The 19,077-nt window shown below is 42.7% G+C and overlaps 1 pseudogene; it reads right to left on the minus strand.

Annotated features, from left to right (window-relative positions):
- Nucleotides 1-5,384: 5,384 nt before the first annotated feature.
- Nucleotides 5,385-17,545, minus strand: LOC100727251 (glutamyl-tRNA(Gln) amidotransferase subunit A, mitochondrial-like; annotated as a pseudogene).
- Between the last annotated feature and the right edge of the window lie 1,532 nt (nucleotides 17,546-19,077).

Here is a 19,077-nt window from a genome sequence, read left to right on the forward strand (position 1 = left end):
GTACAGTGGGTGAATTAAGAAGTATAGCCATGCATACCCACTGGGTTTTCTGCATTTCTCCGGGTTTATTAGTATGCATTACTATTCAGCTGCTCATTGGAGCGGTCTAAGTATGGTGGCAAATAAATGTGTCAGTCAGAGTTCTGGAAGGACATGAAGAGTGTGCCCAGGGGTTGACTGAAGAAAGAACAGTGAAATGACTTCGTTGTAGTTAAAGAAATCAACAGGAAATCATGGAGCAAAAAGACCAACACAAGATCATCGAGCTGCAGAGACCAGCAACAGTGGAGAGCTGTTGGCTCTGTGGACTTGAATGGGCAAGGGCTTATTGGCCATATGTGTTTCTTTTTTAGAGCACTATTTCCACAAGTCCTTTGCTCATTTTAAAGTCAAGTTGTTTGGTGGTTTTGTCATTGAGTTGTAGGGGTTCTTTATATATGCTGGCTATTTTTTCCAGCTAGTAAAAATCTTACAAGATTTGGAAATATTTTCTCCATTTCATGCATGGACTTCCACTTTGCTGATAATGACTTTTGATGCACAAAAATTTTTAGACAAAGTCTTGCTATGTAGTTCATGCTGGCCTTGAACTCACAGTGACCCTCAGGCCTCAGCCTCCTGATTGCTGAGATTATCAATGTGCCTCGCATACCTCTTACTATTAACCTGTTTCAATTTGAAGACAGAAGAACTACTCAGATTGCTTATTATTCAGGGAATAAATACATGAGTTCCTCTGAGCATAAGATGCAAGGACACAGTGGGGTAAGATAGTGGAAAGAAAGAAGTATAGCCATGTTTTGTTTGAAGAACAAGAATTTAGGCCAGGATTACTGTTTTACATAGTATGTCAGGTAGAATCAATTTCACAAATTACCAAATCCTATCTGCTTTTAAAAAATGTAACCATGTAATGAAACACTCCTTATGAAGACTTTAAATCCAAATTTGGGTCCTGGATCCTCTGTTTGTCCCCTGCAGGCTCCAGGCAAAGCGCTGACAGCTCTGATCTTGGACGTCCGATCCATAACAAGGATGGGGACAGGGTGGTAAAAACAACTGGGCTGAAGACTAGGAAAGGGTTAGTTTTGTAGCAGAGAACATAGGAAGAAAAGTGAACCAGAATGGCGTGATCATAGGAGTAACCTGAGTCTTTAGCAGTGTATACAGAAATTGAAACAGTTCACAAATGGTATGCAAATTGTCAGGAACAAAAATCCGCACTGTCCCTCACAATGGAAAACTCATTCCTAGGGCTGTCGCTGTACAAGTGTTTTGATTGTGCGTAGCTCAGGCAGGGCAAAAGGTCTGGTGATCCCTATATTTCACTCAATTCCACTTTCCAACTAAAAAAAGATCAAGATAGACTATAACAGGAAGCATCTGGTAAGGATGATAGTAATTAAAAGCATGGCCAATTCAAGACAAGTCCGTGATGCATGGCTCACAAAGTCACTTCCCAAGTGTGATGGCCAGTCCAGCTGTCTGCCAGGGTGTGGGCACGTGATGGTGGGAGTTGTAAAGCTGACAAACATTGCATGCAAGCAAGCTAGCTGCGTGGAAAAACTCAACATACCCAACACAAATACGTTTGTAATTTCAGAATCTTTACTGAACTCACCTATTTACCAGTAAGTTGACCAAAGTATATAATAGTGGAAATCAAGGAAGTCTGGGATAAAAGAAACTGCATTTTTTATTCATTCAGCCCTCATTAGGTGGATCATTTGGGCCTTGAGAAGGCCAAGGAGCACATCAGAAACACAGCTGCAGTAACCTGGATCTGTAGTGTCTACTGCAGGCCCATGTGTTAAAGGCTTGGTCCTTAGCTTGGTGCTAATGGAACATGGTGCAAGCATTTCAGAGAGGGGGCCTAGTAAGGAACGGGGCTGTCATTAAGGTTGTGTCCTCATAGGGCTTGTGAAATACCACTCTCTCTGTCTCTGTGTCTCTCTCTTCTCTCCCTTAGTTCCCTCCTGCCGTGAGGGTGGGATGTCCTCTACCAAGCCCTCTCACCATGATGCATGGTCTCACCGCAGGACTAAAAGCAGTAAACACCAGCCATGGTGGACTGGAACTTCCAGAACTGAGCCAAACCAACTTTTCCTCTTTTTAAGACAATTGTCTCAGGTGTTTTGCTACAGTAGTGGAAAGCTGCCTGTAGCAATTGCAGTCAAACAATGACCCAGTCAGATATTCATTTTAGCTCTCAATACATGCCAGATACAACTTACTGCTTATGAGAGAGACATAAATAGTTAAACAGGCCCCTAAGGAGCTTATAGTCTGTTTGTTACTCAATAAATAAATATTGGTGATCAAATATTAGAAACTGAAGCAATGTAAATGACTATCATCATTAGAAAGATGGAAAATGTTCTTGTGTGTTGTTGATAATAAGTGCAATCTTTCCACTGCTGTGGTCTCAAGATTTATTTTGCTTTATCTAAAGCCCATTGGCCTTTATCAGAGGTGTGTCCATTAACACACACAAGATAAGTCACAGTGAGGCTAGTGCCACGAATCTGTGATGACAAAACCAGAGTTTCCAGTTTCCTTGGCTGTAAGTGTGGATAAGCACAAACCATAATTCTGTCATAAGCGCAAGCCTCGGGAATTTGTGCATGGGTTAACAAGTCAAAGCACCTGTAAAACTCTGCACCCCAAGAGTCAGTTCAGACTTTTAAATATTTTACACCTGCTACAAAAATAGCAGCCTCAAAAAGAAAATCAGATACAATGAATAATTCACAGCATGGATACTCTGGTGTGGGCAGGAGTTGGGAGATATTTGCTTTTATGGGCTGAAATCTTAAGTTATAACACCAGCTGCTTTCTGCACTGGCAAACAGAGGACCATAAGCCAGGACAGCTGCAGGGTTTATATCAATGCATTGGTCATCAGTAGAGCTCTGGGAGGGACACAGGGTTGCAGTGGGTTTTCTCATATTTTTTTTCCTATGTCATTCTTCTTTTTTCTTATGTAATCTGTAAACAGATGGTTACATGTGCAACATCACAGAAACTGGGGACAACTTTTACAATAACATAGAAGTGCTCTTGCTGTTCTACCAAAAACCAGCTGACCTGTGCCTTTAACCTTGATGTTTCTGTCTTCACCTGTCTTCAGAGAGCCTGGAGGGACAAGGGGGAAGCATGTGGAAATGAGTGGATGGGTGTGTTAATCATATTTTTAAATTTTCCAGTGTTGGGAACCCAGGGTGAGACCACTCTTCCCAGAAGTAGGCAGTTCCTGAAGATAATAAGTTGCCTACATGAACACCTTTACAAAACCAACCAAATGTTCCAGCCAACATTACACCACCATCTTCTCTACCTACAGCTCATCCAACAAGCCAGTATCGTTTCTGCTCCAGAACAGTCAAGAACCAAGTTTCAGGCAGCCAGGGGCCACCCTTCAAGCTCACAGCCCCCTGGAATTACTCAAACCAGCTACCCCCAAACCTCTCTGCCGTGCTGCCCTTCATACAGACAGAGGCTTCAGCCTAAAGTCCCCTCATTCTTTACCGACTCCTGAGCAAACCTGGGGCTCCAGTGCAATGTGACATTCCTTCTCCTCCCAGGAGACAGAAGCCATGGCTTCTTTCATGGCATCACTCTGTCAGCTCCATAAATTAAAGCCCCGAAGGCACAAACAAGGCAGTGAGCTTTTGTAGCCATTTTTAGGAACGTGGCAGCTTGGCTTCCATCCTGGTTCAGAGACCACCCGCTGTCACTCCAGCATCACAGTGACTGTAACACATAGAACCAGGCTTTGTATTTTCACGTCTTCTCCTCCCATGTGACAGCGATGCCGGGGAGAAGCACAGTCTCGTGTTGACCTTCTAGAGCTGCACTAAAGTCTGCTGAAGGAGTGGAATGCAGATCCGCAGAGGCCTGAGGAAGTGGAACCTTGCTCTTCAGCTCCTCTGACCGTACCAGCATGGCACGGATGAGGAAAACAGCTGGGTTGTTGATGTACAGTGTCTGACTCTGTGCCCGGTGTTTTATATGCGCTGTTCCATCAAGACCTCATGGCTAAGCTATAGGTAAGTGCTATTATTATCCCGTTTTAGAGAAGAGAATGTTTCTGCTACACAACACACATTTTTGGTAGGCGTTCAGAAGCAAGGCCAGCTCCGGGCAATGTGTGAAACCCCTACACTCTTGGTTTCTGGTGACTCTTCTTTCTACATGCCAGAGCTCTCACTAGCTCTCCGATGACCAGGTCACTAACAACAACCTCTGTGCTGTGTTCCAGGTTCCAAGTCATTTCTTTGTGTCTCTATACCCTTCCGAATTCTTTGAAATCCATCAAAATCTCAGTTCAAACAGGTTCTAGCACTGACCTCAGCTTTCAGCTTTGTGAACCTGAGCCCCGCTGTGCACATCTGTAAGGTGGTTCTAGTAACCCTGACTTTCTCAGCTCTCTTTTGTAAAGATAAAATAACACATAGTTGGGGCTCTGTCGTGATGATAGCTCGGCCACCTTTCCATATATGTAATTTAGGAGTAAAGTAATAATACTAGCTTCTGAAGCTACAGAAAAGGAGCATATTATATGATACACATATTTTACAAACATGGCCTACCACATGTGCTGGGAATTCAAACAGTATACAGAACGTTCTGTTAAAATTAGACAGCAGAATAAAGAAAAATTGAACAATAGATCTAGTAAGAGGTTGTAGTCGGCAGTTTTGTCAAAGGCTTGCGAGCTCTCGTGCTATATAACTATAGAAAGATTATTTGTTAATAAATTCTGCAGAAATGCAATAGGAAAAAAGAGTAAGGTATGTGCATGCTTGTAATCTCAGCACTTAAGAGGCTTGGGAAGGAGGAGGACAAGTTTGGGTCCAACCAAACTACATAGACCCTATGTAAAAACACAGGAAAGAAAGAGGGGAGGGGAGGGGAAGAGAGGGGAGGGGAGAGGAGAGGAGGGGAGGGGAGAGGAGGGGAGGGGAGTGGAGGGGAGGGGACAGGAGAGGAGGGGAGAGGAGGGGAGGGGAGAGGAGAGAACAGAGGAGGGGAGAGGAGGGGAGGGAGAGGGGAGAAACACACAAAAAATAGAAAACACTAAGTCAAGCATCATAAAACAAAAATCTTCATCTCTGCTCAGCTGTGTATCAGTCCCACGACCTTGGATACGCCCTTCAGCTGCTATGGACGTAAATCTTGCCCTCTGTGTAAGGAGAGCGTTGGACCAGATCTCTTCCAGTCGTACCATTTTGAATTAGTGGCTCTGCCGTTGTCCCGCCCCTTGCTCTCTGAAGATACTGTTGCCACAATAGTGAGTGTTGCCCCCAAGTAACATCACGTAGCGAAGTCCAGTCACGCACAGGAATTCTGGGCACTGTGACTGTGAATTCTAATCCCTCTTGGTTGTGCCATCCTTGACTAACCTTGAGCAGGGTACCTAATTTCAGCTAACTGCCTCAGATGCCTCACCAGACAAAAAATCTGCAGGGATTTCCAGGTAACGGTCAGTGCCTTACATGCCACAAACTGCCCTCCAGATGTCCCCGGAAAGCCTTCTTTGGGGCCACTATGGAAAGTCATAAAAACAGGACTTTTCCTTAGATAATTCTCAGCTGTAATGTGTTTCTCCCTCAAACATAGTAGCCCTGTTTTCACCCTAGTCAACTCAAAAGTCATCTTTCAAGAGAGGCCAAATTTACGCAAAGCTTCAAAAAGGTGGAAATTTTGTCTAATCTTTGACAAACTCAAGGCTTACAAAGAGAGTTGGTATCATTGTATCATAGAACCAGCATAATTTTATTGGGCATAAACAAAATGTGGATACCAAATATCTCATCAAATAGTTTTGAGAGATGCAATAAGATTGTAACTATAATCCCTCCCTTACATTTAACAGAAAGAAGTCCACATAGCAATGATGGTGCGTGTCGTGTGTGTCAGGTGCTGTGCTAAGGGCTTTGCATTCCATATCTGGCAGAATGCTTTCAGCTCCATGTAAATGTATCTAACTTTTATTTTTTTATCTTTAAAACCATTTGAATTTGCAAGATACAATTATCTCTACTGTTTTGGAGAAACAGAAGCTAACTTTTCATTTTCAACTATGAGAAGCTCTTGGTTACAAAATGTGTGTCCGACACACTGCAGACCTGTTAGCAGTCCATGGGGGAGAGGGCTACCACATGGTCACAGCTGGCGGCCCAGTCACATTTACCACCCCTATAAAACTGTACCCTTCACGCTGTTTCCTTCTTTGATGAACTCCAGGTATGGTACTGCCTCACTCAGGAGGGTGGAAGTTAGTAAGAAACCCACTCCAGAGTTAAAAGCTGTCACAAAATCATTTGCAAGGAGGTGCCTCACTTTCTGGGCTTGATGGAATAGTTTTACTAAGAAAAAGTTTCCTGAAATAATTCTTCATCTTGCCACGAGTGAACCTTTCTCACCTGGTGGCAGCATATGTGATTTCAGTAGCCAATTCAATGTCACGTCCATGACCACATCCCAGCCCATCAAATCTTGCCATATGTTATGGTTCGTGTCTGGATGTCCCCCAAAGCCTTATGCGGTCATGGGGGCAGGTTTCTAGAGTTTGTGACTGATTCATGGTCCAGTGCTGGGATTATGGGTGTGGCCTACAAACAATATAACTTACTATGCTCCTTTCTTTTTGCTCTTGCTGTCTTTTACTGCTATGAACTCCCCTGCCATGTCCCATCCTACCTTGGAGCCAGCTGAGTATGGACTGAAACTTCCACAACCTGGGAGCTAAATACACCCTTCTTTCCTTAACTTTATATATTGAGTATTTTATCTCAGCAACAAGAGGAAAGTAACCAAAACACTGTATTTGATGCCCCTTCTGATGTGTGCAATGCATGGTGTCAGGCATGAATAAGAGGTGTGAGGCAGGGATGCTTCAGTCACTTTGGCTCCTGCAGGCTCAAAAAAGCCAGCAACTTTGGAGCAGGGAGATCATACTTCACTGGATAATTCAGGTATAAGATATTCCTTCAGAATTCCTACACATAGTTGGCTTACATCTGTCAGACTGGGAAGCATAAATGGTTTAATTGGATCTGCACAGAGGTAAAATCTTTGGGGTCATGTCCAGCCAATATACCAAATATAACTGCTGTATTATCCACACATTTGGTTAGGATTCCTGGCACAGCCATTGAATTCACCAGGGGAGTGAGACCACAGTGTGAAACTAAGCCATATCTGGGTTTAAAACCAACAAGTCCTCAGTGGGCAGCAGGATTTAGGGTTTATCCCCCTGTGTCTAGTCCTAATGCCACAAAGCACATGAACTCTGATACTGGATTTGCTTTTCCCTTTAGCAGAGCTCCCTGATCCAACAATTTCTGACATACTTCAGCATTAAAAGGAGGCACATAACTTTCTAGCAGATTGGATGCACTTGTTGTCTCAATATTAGGCTGCTAAAGTTGTTTTGATTGCCATGGCAATGCCATCTATATCCCCAAGTGACAGACATTTCTTATATCTTTTTTTTTTTTTCCTGATTCATCCGCTTGCTTTCTGGCTACCTCAGTAACCTAAGCATTCTGAAACTGGGTCTTCTGGATAAGAGTGAGACATTTCCAACAGAGCTCTGGTCTAATTTGGCCTTGTTTCAGTGTCCTACAAACATCTTGTAGAGCCCGCCTCAGTATGGTTCTTGGGCTCAGTCAGCTACCCGGAACCAAGTGGCAAGGAGGAAAAAGTCAGTGGCAGCCACCAGCACTAGCGGGGACAGCCATCTTTGATCATCACTGGACTCTTCCAAACATACCTGACTCTCAAACAATAGAGGTATCCTGTCTTGCACAACAGCTAGCTGAATAAGACTCCTTCCAGGCCTGGTTGATTGAGCAGCATAACAGCACAGTGGAAGATTCATCTTCTAATACTGCCATTTTCGGTGTGCGTGCAACATCTCCACTCATGGTCTCACAATGGCTGCAATTGCTCCAGGCATCATGTAGGTATTTCAACATATCACAAAATTGATTTCCTGTATTTCTCACAATGCTGTTTAATTTCTAGTTTGCATCCTATTTTCCCAAACTGATGGCGCATGCCTGATTCTTCTTTGTGTCTTCATGCCTAACTCTAAACCATGCACGTAACAGGTACTCAATCCCTAGTAGGCCAATTACAGAGAAGGTCTGGCGCGCTGGGCAGGCACATGCAGATGGCAACACTGCCCAAGACGTGGAGGGCAGAACTCCTAGCGCATCTTCCCTGCTTACTATGCCTGGAGCTCTCTGAGCTGGGCGTGGTGGTTGTATTCACAGTGTGTTCCTCCCCTCTGGCCGTGCTGACTGGGCCAAAATTAATATCTAATCAAGGTAAGCCAATAAGATTGATGCTAAGATATTAAGACAAGCTCTTAAGGTGGCTGTGTGTGTCACGTGTGAACCTAAAAAAAGGTGAAGCAGAAGAGAGCAGAGTGGGTTTCTGGGCTTCTGTCTGCAGCTTCCACCCCTTCTGAGCCTCGCATGTACATGGTCTCTGCCACGAAGCCCTGAATCTCTCTCTTCCCTCCTTCCCTCCCTCCCTCTCTCCCTCCCTCCCTTCCTTCCTTCCTTCCTTCCTTCCTTCCTTTCTTCTTTCTTCTAGATTGTACTGAAGCATCTTTAGTTGGCTTAAAGGCATTTCAACCAGACTCTTGAATCCAAATCAACTTGCCTCCGGGTTTTCTGTTGAAGCAACTGGTGAAATGATGTCCCATTCTGATATTCCAAGAAAAACCAGGCTTTTGGAGATCTCAGGTGAATGCACAGCACCTAGACCTCTGCTTGGTGCCAGATATTCTTCAGGGTTTGAGATGGAAACGCCACAGGCTGCTTCTTACGCTCTGGTCCCTGATCCGTAGGGTCATCAAAGTAGTACGAATCTGATGCCACCAAACCACAGTGTTCTTATAAGAAAGATCTCCGGCTTAAGACATTAGAGAACCAACTCCCACTGCAAGGAGGAGCGATTCACCAAGTAAAAGATGGGAACGCTTGGGAGCAGGACTCTCACTCCTGCTGGGGATTTCTCTGCACAAGGCAAAGCCCTGCAAGGGGCAAAGAACCTTTCAAAATCACATTTATCACGTGGCCCTTTACACCTCAGTTTGGAGGCAAAACTCTTTCCCAATATGTTTTTGTTACTTTTTACTCCACGGCACATGACTGGCTCTTTAGCATACACTGAAAAGCAGTGTCTGAAGAAATAAATACATTTCCCCCTCCCAAAAAACCCTCTTTTAATCTTGGATGAAAGAGCAGCCCTGGCTGAAAAAGAAGGACAGGTGGAGAAGGACAGGAGAAGCAGGGAAATGGGTGCGGATCCTGATTTTCTCTCCTGCAACTTTGATATCTCTATGCTGACTCCAGTTGGTGAATCATTAACACATGTGAGGCAAGAAAGACCACCCCTCCCCTCCCTAGAGCTGTGACCATCACACCCTGCCCAAGGCATTGGGAGCCCCACTCACCCAGCCCCTCCACTACCTTACTGCTTGTTTTTGATACAAGATTTCACTTTGTGGTTCAAGCTGGCCTCCAACTTGCAGCGATTCTCCTGCCTCAGCCTCCCCAGTACTAGGATTAAAGGCTTGTGCCACCACATTCAGCACCCCCTCAGTGCTTCTTGATCCCTTTGTTCACCCTGTGCTCTGTCTCAGGTTCCCTCAGGAGAGGGAATTCAGCAACTCTCACCACGCAAAAAGAAATTTCTCCAACTCACTGTGTGATTAGGACACAACCCTGAAATTTATTTACTATAAAAGCAAAGCCAGGGAAGCCAATTTCCCCAGGATTATTGGACAAAAGCACCTCTTCAGACACTCAGCCAATTGAGTGTCCACAGCAGCAACATGAAGGACTTTGGTAGCGCTGCTGGGGTAACAGGGCTGGGGGCCACCGGGAGGAGACACTCACAGTTTTCCCTTAACAAACAGCAAACCAAATGAGAAGCATTTCCCGGTGCCTACTGGCATTTGAAGTGTCTTTAGTAGGAATCAAATATTTCTGAAGAAGCTACTGTATAATTTTGGTTAAAAGTTCATTTATTCATTTCAATTAAGCAATTGGTCTGAAAGTTTTCAAAACATGTGTGATCTCTGATTTCACAATTCTGCTTCTAGGAACTTATTTCTGGTAAACAATCAGAAAAATATACAAGCGTTAGAGCTGGGGGTGAGGGATACAGCACTTTCCTAGCATGTGCAACGCTCTGGGGTTTGAACCCTCATTACCACCGCCACCAAAAATACAAAGGTACATCTTTAAAATTTCATTATGTGTGTGTGGGGGCGAGGATTGGACCAAAGCCCTTCTCACTGAGCTACATCCCCAGCTTTTTACTTATTTTTATTTTTTGACTAAGTAGCTAAGTTATCTAGGCTGACCTTAGACTTCCAATCTTCCTGCCTCAGCCTCCCAGAGTGCTGGGGTTCATTATAGCGTTAAAATTCTTTGGTATTACACCAACTGCACAAATGTAAGGAGAGTAACATGATCCAGCTTTTTTGATCATCAATATTTTGCCCAAGTTGCTTCACGTAATTCCCCACATTCTTTTCTCTCTCTGTTTTTTTTTCTCTTGTTGTTTTTGCTGGAATATTTTAAAGCACATATCATCCTGGTGTTCAACTCTTAAATATTTCAGTTTGAATCTCTGAAAGATAAAGATTTGTTCCCCCCGCCCCTTTTTCTACTTTTAGTCAGACTTATAGAACTATTCAGGAAGAATTTTTTAAAATTAACAGTATTCTAATGTCATTTTTTCAGTCATCCAAGTAACCAATCATTTCTAAAATTATCTAATACCCATTTGTGCACAGTTTTAAAACGTTAAGATTGTCTTTTTCACAGTTTTTTCAAATCTAGATCCATAGACGGTTTGGTTGGTGTATCTCTGCAGCTTCTGTAATCTGGAACAAGTTCTTTACTTTTTATGATTCCATTCATGTGTTGAAGAAATCAAATCATGACCATAGAGTTTCTCATATTCTGGGTGCTTTCTTTTGTTTTGAGATAAGCTCTCACTGTGCAATCCAGGCTGGTCTTGAACTCACACTGATCCTCCTGCCTCAGCCTCCTGAGTACTGTGAATATAGATGTGTGCCACGACAGCTGGTAGAGATTTTTATATTCTACATTTGCCCAGCTGTAGCCTCCTTGTGTCTTTTAATATGTTCCACTGTCCCCCGAAAACTAGCAGGTAGATCTAGGGTCTCAACTGAATCCAGCATTTTTATTTATTTATGTTTGTCTATTTGAGACAGGGCCTCTCTATGCAGTTTAGGCTGGTCTTGAGTGCACTTTGTAGCCCAGCTGGTCTTAAACTCACAACTATCCTCCTGCCTCAGCCTTCTGAGGGCTGAGATTACAGGCATGCCCCCTCCCCCAGTTTTTCCCCCAGTTTTGATATTATTTAAAAACATCCTATTATGTCTCTACTTTTTAAATTTGTCATTGCTTCTTCTATAATGAGTTTTGCGATCACTAGTTTTTATTTAAAAAAATAAAAGTTTTACTATAATAACATCCATAATCTTCATCTAGATTTACGAATTGCTAGCATTTTGCTGTGTGCTTTATCACTGTTGTGGACTTATTTTTGCCATTCTTTTCAAATCAGCATATAGATCTCACAAATTCACCTTTTAGTACTTGAGTCTCTGTTCCCTAAAAACAAGGAGACTCTCCTCATTGTTGTAATTACTAGATTCAGTAAATTCTTTTTTTTTCTTTTTTTTTTTATTTAAAGAGAAAGAAACAAAAAAATGGAGAAAAAAAAGAGGGTAGAAATAATACAGAATTACAGAAAAATAAACAGTAAGAAATCACCAGTTGATAAGTTACATATTGTCATCTTAGAAATAGTTGTTCAGGTAACAAAATTAAAGTATATAAAGTGACATTCAAATAGTGACACTGCCAACAGTTCTGCTCAATGATCCAACAAAACTTAGTAATATAGTTATCAGTCCTACACACTTGTTTTTTATCTTAAAGAGGGTAAGATTAAACATATCAAAACAGAACAAAACAGTTCAAAAAGAAACAGTTTAAAGAAATACAGATTTTAAAGCAAGTCCACTGGAGATCTTCACTGTCTATCTTATTGTCTCTAATTTTCTTCCAAATAGTTGTCCCCATCTTCACACACATTTAATACATACTGCATATTATAGAACTAATCAAATCATTACAGGATGATGAAGGCTTTTTAGGTCTCCAAGATCTGACATTGGGGAAGACAAAATAACTACCATAGTGTCTCTCATTCTCTTTGTAGTAGCTGTCCTTATCATTATACATGCTGAAGTTGAACCTAAGAGACTAGACTAATATCACTCTGATCAGTGAATAATAGTATTGCTAGATTTTATATTATAATGCTACAGAATTAACATTGGGTTTCTTAGTGTCTCTTCTTCTTCAGAGTATCTGTTCATTACATCTTGCATTATATAATCTGCTCCCATAAATAGTTTAAAAAATTCTTCCCATGTGTGAATTTCTACATGTATATCTATCCTCTCTGTATTATAGGGAAAAACAGATCATAACAAGACAGCAAAACAAATTCTTAGAAAAACATGCAATGAAAAAGACACATAAGACCACAATATTAGGTGATCTACCATAGTTACTATGCTTTCTTTTGTTATTTTCAATAGACTTGTCCACATCATCAGGCTTAATATAGTTAAGCATAGTATTACATAGCTAGTTTTATAAAAACACAACTTTGAAAACATTGTAGGACCTGAGAGCGGTTATTAATCAAAACCAGTATGGATATCTTTTACATCTTGCCATCTTCAGAGTAGTTGCCTCTAATTTTAGACTTGATACTATCAAGCAGACCAAATTCGAATAAAACCAGTCAAAACTGCGGTCTAACAAACCAGATTCAAATAAGATCAGTCATAGTAAGACAATGTAAGTAAAACAGAGTTTCAGTTTAAGTTAATAGGAAATTAAGGATAGTTACCATGGTATAACCTACTATTTTTGGGTTAGACGTCTGTGCCCTCAAATCTGATATGAGTGGACAGACTGGAACGAAATAAAATCAAACTAAACAGAGTGATAAGACTGCTATCCTGACACACTATTAACAATGACCTCTGCCTTCCCTTTTTGGGCTATTTTTCACCTTTCCCCTTCTCAGGATGCTTTGTATGTTTTGGGTCTCACTAGCCCCTTTAGTTTTTAGATTAGGGGGCCAGTCCATTGTCTATCCGAGTGTTGCTGAACCTTTCTGCCCCTGAACTTGATCTTGAGCTGTACTCCTTTACTCACTAAAGTCACAAGCTCTTCCTTCCATCCAGCTGTGTAGTTCTACACTGCCCAAAAGTGTCATAGCTTTCCAGTCTATCTGCGGCTGCTGGACGAGTTGTCCCTATTTCTCTCCCTATTTCTCTCTGGTTTCCTGTCACATATAGCTTTGCTTTCTCATCTTTGACTTTCAGTTTATTAACCCTCCTTCGGGCTGAGTGTATTTCCCATTCAGAGCATCTCGATGGAGCCTCTCTCCTAGTCTACTCTGCCTGTTTTTTTATTTTAGTGTATCAAGGCTATCTATATTAAAGATTATAGCTTATTGTCTCTGCCTCATGTCTGCTACTCCACTTTACTACTATAATTTGTCACCTTACTCCCTCATTCCACTGTCTGCCCTGTTCATTGAGGCCTCTCTGTCACTGTTGCTGGGATCCTGGGATCCCTTCCTCTCTCTCTCTGGAATGTCCTTCAGTACTCTCAGTAGGGTTGGGTTGGTGGCCATGAACACCCACAGTTCCTCCTTGTCTTGAAAACATCTTATTTCTCCATTAATTTTGAGAGAGTTTTTCTGGGTACATCAGTCTTGGTTGCAAATTATTTTCTTTCAGGGCCTGGATAATTTCTCCCCAGGCTCTTCTCAATTTGAGAGTTTGTGTTGATAAGTCTGTTGTTATTTTGATAATTTTCCCATTGTAGGTAATCCGCTTCTTTTCCCTGGCTCCTTTTAGTGTTCTGTTCTTTTGGTGAATTTCTGGAATCTTGATTATTATATGTCTGGGTGTAGATCTGTTTTGGTTGTAGGTGGCTGGAGTTCTGTATGCCTCATTTATCATTTCTTGTTCCTATGCTTGGAAAGTTTTCCTTTAATATATCTGTGAATATTCTTTGTAGTTCATTTTTGGTTACTCCTGCTCCCTTGCTCAAGTGCCTTATTCTTAAGTTATGTATCCTTTTGTTATCTTCTTGCCTTTGAATTGTTTCTTTCTGGTTCCTCGTTATTTTTAAGAGGTCTTTTGTTTCATAATCATATATCATAAATCTCTCTTCAAGTTTCAAAAGGCTAACTTTAGTTTCTGTCAGGGCATTCTGCCAGGTTTCAATGGAGTTTTTAGTTTCCTGGTAATCTCTTTGGATCTGTTTCATGTATTCTAGGTTATGTTTAAATTCTTCATCAGAGGTTTCTCTTTCTTTTCTGATTTCCTCTGTTCTTCCATCTGTGTTCTCTTGGGAGGGACTTATCATTTCTTTAATCAATCTCTTTATATCTTGCCTCACTTGGATCAGAAGTACAGTTTTAAGTTGTTATGAGGTCGTGAAGGTATTTCTTTATATCGGCTGATGCTGTGTCTAGTATTGGATGGTTACCGTGCTGGTTCTCTTCTGTATTTACTTTTCCTGGGCTTATTTTCCCAGGTTTGGCAGCTGGAGATTTTTTTTTTCCTATCTCTTGTCATGTTTCTGGTTTCTTTCAGACTGGTGTGTCCTAGGGGTCTCTGGCCCTCTCTGTATTGCTTAGGGTCTTTCCAAAGTGTGCTGATTGGAGTTTTTGCTGCCCTCCCCAATTTGCTGTTATCTGAAGTATGGGCAAGGATGCAGGGACGGTGCAGGCCAGCCTCCAGCCTCTGTACCAGTCAATCCGCAAGTTAGGCTGTACCTTGTGGACATCATAGAGTCACAACAACTTTGTATCTGTTTGTTGGGTCCCAACCAGAGGTGTAGTTCAGCCCCAGCAGACCCTGCCAGTTCTCTCTGCATCAGGCGTGGCTGACTGATGTCAGTGCGGTGCAGGGCTCTGCCCAAACTCAAGCTGTCCTCCATCAGACCTCTTTGTGCCAGGGATGACTATCTGATATCACCTCAATGCCGGGCTCTGCCCAACTCCAAGATGTCCTCCACCAGTCCTCTCTGTGTCACTGATGCCGCTGTGGTGCTGGGCTCTGCCCAATTCCAAGATATCCTCCAGCCAGTGACAGCAGCTGTGGGACCCAGTTCCTAGTACTCACTGGGACTCAATGCAGATCTTCCTTTTGGGTTCACTGCACACTGCATCACGTGTCTTCACTGGGTCCCCAGCACAGTGTTGATTGGTCAGAAAACTGCAGTGTCTGGCTTTGGAGCCCAGGAGCTTCATGCAGTCTCCTCCAGCATGGCCAGGTGGCTTTGGCTGCTTCACAGGGCCCCAGTTCTCAATTTCCAGCAGTCGCCAAGAGCCAATATGGCTTTTCCCCTTGGATCCACTGCTCACTGTGCCACTTCCTCCCATTAAGGGTCCGGGATTCACCATCGGCAGCCACAGTCTCAGCGCAACCTCGGATGTCCCGGTGCGCCTAGCACAGCACAGAACAGGGCTCAGTGAGTACATCGGGCTTCAGCTCTCCACCTGTGCTTTTCCTTCCTCTTCCTAGTTTTATTTTTCCCTTTGGTTGCCGCCTTGGTTAATAAGAATCATTATCCATTCATCTGGCTCTCTCCATGTTGTCATATTCTAGCATCTGATCTGATTTCTCCACAGAGACTCTGTACCCAGCCCCCTAGCAAGCTGCCATTTTTTCCTCTCCTATTCAGTAAGTTCAATTTGCATTCAATATCATTTAACACAAAATTCAACAAAAACTTTTCCAATTATTCCCCAAACAAACATTATATTTTTTTTCAGTCCAGGAACACACACTGCAATAGAATTGCATCTGCAAATTTTCTTCCTCCAAAGGAAGAAAACTTTCCTGCTAGGTTTATTCCTGGACATTCTTTTGTGATGAAGAGTGTATCTTTCCCTCCTCTTCCCACTAGTGGCTCAGATTGCCTGGAATGAAAAACACTAAAATTAGCCATCTGCAAATGAAGTCACACTGCTAAGCCTTCTCTGTCAAGGTCCTGTCTCCAAGGTTGTATTGAGAATGAGGTGCAGAGGTGTAGAGAAGCAGCTTCCAACAATCTGCATCCGGGCAGAGGATAATCAGCATCTTGTTCTCAACTAATAGAGTTGTGTCCAGTTTTACTCATTTTGAGCACTATAGGAAGAATGTGGGCAGATGGCCAAGAAAAGAGGCCTGAGGCAGCCTAGGAGAGGGTTACAGAACAGTGCAAAGGAAGACAAAAGGCAGAGGGATAGATGGGGGAGGGCGGGGAGCACAAGAAAGAGAGAGTTCAGAATCTGTCACGGAACCCGGCATACTTGGAACTGCAGCATGCATTTTTGTAAACATGGATGCAGTCTGTGCCTCAGTACCTTCACTGTGCTGTGGTTATCCTAAAAAAGTAAACAGATACTAAGCTTACCTCTGGTCTTGGAGTACATCCCCCTGATAATACTGACCATGAGCCACGCTCCAGAGCAGCCGGATCAGAATTGGAGTGGAGATGTCAGACCTAGACATTTCTTTCCATATTTCTTCAAGTGACCACGGTGACTAGCCAGGACGAGGAATTGCTGGTCTGTACTTAAGGCTTCCAGCCCATCTGGCAGGACAGGCGCAGAGTGGTTATTGCCGGTGCCTCCCTAACCTACACAAAGCTCTTGGCGGGAACTCTAACTAGTTGCTTACCTATCCCTCCCACTCCTGATGACATTGGCAGGAAGGATGGCGACATTCACTCACTCACATACATTGACACCGCCCTGAGCCTGTTCTCTGTTCCCAACCAATGCACTTAGAGACAGGCTACCCCTCCGACGGAAATTCACACAGAACGTCGACCGGTAGTGAGAGTCTCCCTAAGCGTGGAAACCCATGGGTGAAGACAATAAAGGGTTAACTTTAAGTGGGAAAGAGAATGGAACCTACAGCACAACTCTTGGAACTTTTTTCCCTCCAGTGACAAGGGCCACTGACACAGCCAGAAATGACCATGGGCTTGACTTTAACTCTGGATTATCTGAGAATGTTTGCTTATGTTTTTCTCTACCTTCCTTTTTGATCTCCCAAACTTCCAGAAGAGTCAAAATAAGAAAATCACAGTGATATAATATTTCACTTGAACCACCGAGAAGCCATTGGGTATTCTCCAGGGAGTCAAGGTGCCATCCAGTGTGGAGTTTAATGCTCGGTCCTGTTTAATCCTGAACTATTCCCTGTACACCAGGGACGTGCAAAGATTATGGTATGGATTTGAGCACTCATGAAAGTATTCAAGTTATGAAAATGTAAGAAGTATTTTCGGTCAGAAACCTCCGCTCACCCCAGTCCTCTCTCTGCCCCTCAGGCCCTCTGCTCTTCCAGCCCCGGGGTCCCCACCTTGTTGCGCACCAGCCCCCTCGTCCTCATCCCGATGGGACACAGTCTTCCTTCCCGTCTTTGCCTATACTTAGGTCCTCGGTAGGGACACATTTGCAGAAAAGGATTTTCAGTGAACTGACTTCTCAATTAATATTTAACTTAGTAATGGTACAAATTTTAAAACTTTTTTTAAACTTTCAATCTAAACTATGATTCGATAAAACTAGGAAAACAAGAAAATCACTTTTTTTTTTTTTTTTTTTTTTTTTGAGACAGGGTCTCACTGCGCAGTTTAGGCTGACCTTAAACTCACTGTATAGCCCAGGCTTGGCCTCAGACTCTCAGTAATCTTCCTGCCTCAGTCTCCCGAATGCTGGGATTATAGGCATATGCCACCTCATCTAGTTTAAGAAAACCACTTTCAAACTTTCTCTGATAAACAAGAAACTCCAGTTAGCAGATTAAACTGTTTAAATAATCAATGTCATTTACAATTTAATCAGCTAAATAGTCTTAATTCTAATCTGCATTTATAAATATATTCATGTTACAATGTTCATCTCCATCCCCCCCCCCCTCCGTTACTATACTCAAATGCTTTACAGGACAAATTTTTAATCAAAACAAGCAAGAACTTTTCTAGCATTTAAAGGTCTCTTTTCATTCTAATCAAATAAACTTCAAAATATCACAGGAGGAATTCTCTTAAATATTCCAATTCTGTTTACAAACTTCACCTCTTTCTTACTCTCCAATATAACATCCAAAGGTTGAAATAAGCTACACTTTATATTGACATCACAATCTTTTCAGATCAGCACATGCCAAATTCTCTGGGAATAGCAGACATACTGGTCCTTTCTAGAGCAGCCTAATTTGGGTAGATGGAATTCAGTAACCTCTAGCCTAGACTGGATTCAGCTAATCTTTTCACTGCCTGATTGAATCCTGCATTCTTTTCATATTCCTGTCTTGCTCTATCCACAAAAGCCCCCATCGGTGCAGAGACTATCAGCCTTTCTTTGGTCCAGAATTTAACTGAATCATAGTGACCCCTTAAAGCTGGTGTGCCAGCACCTCAAGATCCCTTTGAACTGCACATTTCTAACTTAGATGAAACCACATGTGGCTTCAGTCGCTCCTGGCAACACCATCGAGACACACACACACACACACACACACACACACACACACACACAGGCTTTTCTTGCTCAAGAAGACATACAATGAGGTAACTGGCTGTTATGAAACGAACTCAATGCTTTTTTTGAAAGTTTGTGTTGATACTTGTGCAGAATGCTCCGTGGAAAACACAAGCCTTTTTGTTAGCCCTTTTGCAAAGGCTTGTCTCCAAGGTAGCTAGAAACTCAAGACATTGCTAGGAGAGATTCTATTGTGTGGTCATGGTTAAAGCTGGGATTTGTTGACCATGTGGTCCAGTCTCACGCTGAACAAATAAAACTGAACTGAGTTGGGAGCAAAGCAGGAGGAAAACGCCTCCCTCTTCTCCTCCTCCTTCCCTGCTGCCTCCTCCTCCTCCTCCTCCTCCTCCTCCTCCTCCTCCTCCTCCTCCTCCTCCT

This window comes from Cavia porcellus, unplaced genomic scaffold (assembly GCF_034190915.1).
Source record: "Cavia porcellus strain 051 isolate PalLab524CR breed Dunkin Hartley unplaced genomic scaffold, mCavPor4.1 scaffold_8, whole genome shotgun sequence".
NCBI lineage: Eukaryota > Metazoa > Chordata > Mammalia > Rodentia > Caviidae > Cavia > Cavia porcellus.